The 2,986-nt window shown below is 61.7% G+C and overlaps 1 pseudogene; it reads right to left on the bottom strand.

Moving 5' to 3' along the window:
- The window catches only part of LOC112549097, a 7,246-nt pseudogene extending 5,729 nt beyond the window's left edge, over positions 1 to 1,517 (bottom strand).
- Between the last annotated feature and the right edge of the window lie 1,469 nt (positions 1,518 to 2,986).

Below are 2,986 nucleotides of genomic sequence, written 5' to 3' on the forward strand. Positions count from 1 at the left end.
GATCCTCTGTCTGTCTCCCCCCACCCCCACCCTCCACCAACCCTGAAAAAAAATCTGTCACCTAGGGTGTATTAATCGGCCAGGAATTTTAATCCTCGTCATATTAACCACGACCCCTTGCTGCCCCGCTCCCCCGCCCGGAGCTGCCCTCGGCCGCTGGGGGAGAGGAAGGGGCTGGCTGGCCCGACGGGGCAAGGCTGGGGTGTGGGGAAGCAGCAGGCTGCTTTGCTCTGCCACCAACCCTGAAAAAAAATCTGTCACCTAGGGTGTATTAATCGGCCAGGAATTTTAATCCTCGTCATATTAACCACGACCCCTTGCTGCCCCGCTCCCCCGCCCGGAGCTGCCCTCGGCCGCTGGGGGAGAGGAAGGGGCTGGCTGGCCCGACGGGGCAAGGCTGGGGTGTGGGGAAGCAGCAGGCTGCTTTGCTCTGTTCATTTCTGGGGCAGCGAGAAGTTAATCCTTCTCCCAGCCGGAGGAAAACGGCCAGAAGTAATTCACAGCAGAGATGCACATGAGGAGCAGGGAGGGAGGTGTGGGGGCGCTGCGGTGGGGACGAAGGGGCTGTGGTCAGGCAGGGAGAGGCCGGTTCCCGGGGGCTGGCTCTGGGAATGCAGGGAGTGGGGCTGGTGAGGGTGGCGGCACTGCTGGGGGGCTCTGCCAGGTCCCGGTGGGCTCCAGGGGACCCGGCGTGAGGCCTCTCCCAGGTGCCCAGGGTGACCAGAGCCTTGCCCTGCCCGTCAGGCCCAAGCCACCGCTCCCACCTCCCCGAGGAATCACCTCCCCACCACGGGATGGGAACTGGGGCCGAGGGCCCCAGTCTGGGACGGGGCTGGTGAGGACTGGGGCTACCCCAGACACAGGGATCAGGAGGTGCAGCTGCCTGGGCATAGGGCTTGGGTTGGGGGGAGGATGGAGCTTGCCAACAGCTGGCAGCACCAGCTCAGTGGCCCGCTGTGGCACCCTGCCGTGGTCCCGTGGCTAAGGGCTAGGGCTTGGCGTGTGCAGGTGGTGGAGAGCAGAGCTTGGCATTACCCCCATGCCCCCGGGGCAATTTTATGCCTAGGCTGATCTCAGCTGGCTATGCGATAGACGCCCCCCCATACCACCTGAGAACACACACATGCAGGATGGACCCCCCACCCATACCACCTGAGCACATGTATGTGTGAAGGGCCCCCCTTAACATGTGTGCACATGAGCACACACACATAACACAAACACACACACATAACAGCATGCACATAGATGACAGACCCCTGCCCTCCCCATATTGCTTGAGCGCACATACACATGACAGACCCCCCAATTCCTATACCAGCTGAGCACATGTGTATGTGTGACTCCCCTGGCATGCACGCATGTGCACACACACACACGTTGTGACAACCCTGCCCCCATCTCCTGAGTACAACAGCTACGTGTCCTACACCCTGAGCACACGCACATATACCCCCTGAACACACGGGCAGCAGCCACCCTCACATGCTTCGAATGTGCACAAACAGGACAGACATTGTGAGTAACAGGTACCGCTCTGACCTATGCCTGCTGCACGTGCTAAGCAGTTTGCACAACACACACACATATTCTCCAGCACGCCCACCCCAATCGCACATGCCTGTGCCTGTCCCTGCTCCATGCTGGCACACAGATAGGCCCTGCCCCATGCCCCACCAGCACCCGCAGTCCCAAGCTCTGCCTGCAGACTTCCCCATGCAGGGCACTGCTGGGTTTCACTTGCCCTGGGCTCTAGAGATAGCCAGGCCCTGCCACAGCAGTCGGCACTGCCGTCAGCATCCCACCCAGACGCTGCCCTACAGCCTCGGTGTCAGGGAGCCCCGCATACCAAGTGCTGGTAGTGGCTGGCCTGCTGTCAGAGGGGCAGAATAATTAAACCCATGGAAACAGGAACAGCAGATATGTGGGCGAGGGGCAGCAGAGCCTACCAGGGGCAGGTGTCTGCGCCCTGAAGGGAGCTGGCAGGAGACTGGCTCCAGGGAGGGAGGAAGGAGGGGTGGGACTGGGTGGGATTCCCCCGGCTCCCAGGCCTGCAGGGAAAGGAGCCGGGTCTGAGCGCTGACCTCACCACTGTGGCATCTGGGATCCAGCACAGACCTGGCGGTCGGGCGCCGTTCCTGCCCAGCTATGTCAGAGGCTGAGAGAGACAGACCTTCCCCTGCACACGTGGGTCTGGGCTCCCAGCCCTCAGGCCTGGGAGATGCCATCTCCCCACCCCTAGACCTGTTTGGAGAGGATGCCACTGTACCCAGGAAGGCAGCTGCTTCCACAGCCTTGGGCGCAGGTGCCGGTGCCAGTGCCCTGCTGACTGCTTTGGTGGTGGGCTCTCAACACCCCACCCCACTGGGCCCCCAGGAAGGAGCAGGATCCAGCCCTACCCTCTGGGTTGGGTTGACATCTGCACTGGGTCTTTGGGCACCACACAGTGCCCACTCAGCAGATGACAGGCACCCTCAGCTACTTGGCAGGTTTGTGCCATGTGGGGCAGGGAGCTGCACCTCTGCCTTTGTGTGCATGTGGGTGCCCACCCCTTGTTCTAGGGTCGCCAGCTGAGGAGGCAGAAGAGCTGTGACATCCTTGTGCCATGGCCCATGAGCTGCTGCCCAGGGCTGGAGTAGCAGGGGAGGCGGCGTGGGCAAGAAGGAAGCCCTGGAGTTGGTGTAGGGAGGACTGGGCAGGCGGAAACGTGTCTGGCGCTGTGCTCCACGTCACCTGCCCTGGCATGAAAGGCTCTGACACTGGCCAAGTGCCCCTGGGGCGGGCATGAGAGCCAGTGTGGAAACCAGCAGCAGCAGCTACGCAGCCCTGGAGCCTGCTACACGCATGTGCACAGAGCTGCACACACATGCACATGCACAGAGCCAGTGCATATATTCAGGTGTATGCACGTGCATGCACAAACACACACACACACAAAGGTCACACATGGAGGTGCATACACAGGCATAAGTCCAGTGCACACAAG

This window comes from Alligator sinensis, unplaced genomic scaffold (genome assembly GCF_000455745.1).
Source record: "Alligator sinensis unplaced genomic scaffold, ASM45574v1 scaffold301_2, whole genome shotgun sequence".
NCBI classification, from domain to species: domain Eukaryota; kingdom Metazoa; phylum Chordata; order Crocodylia; family Alligatoridae; genus Alligator; species Alligator sinensis.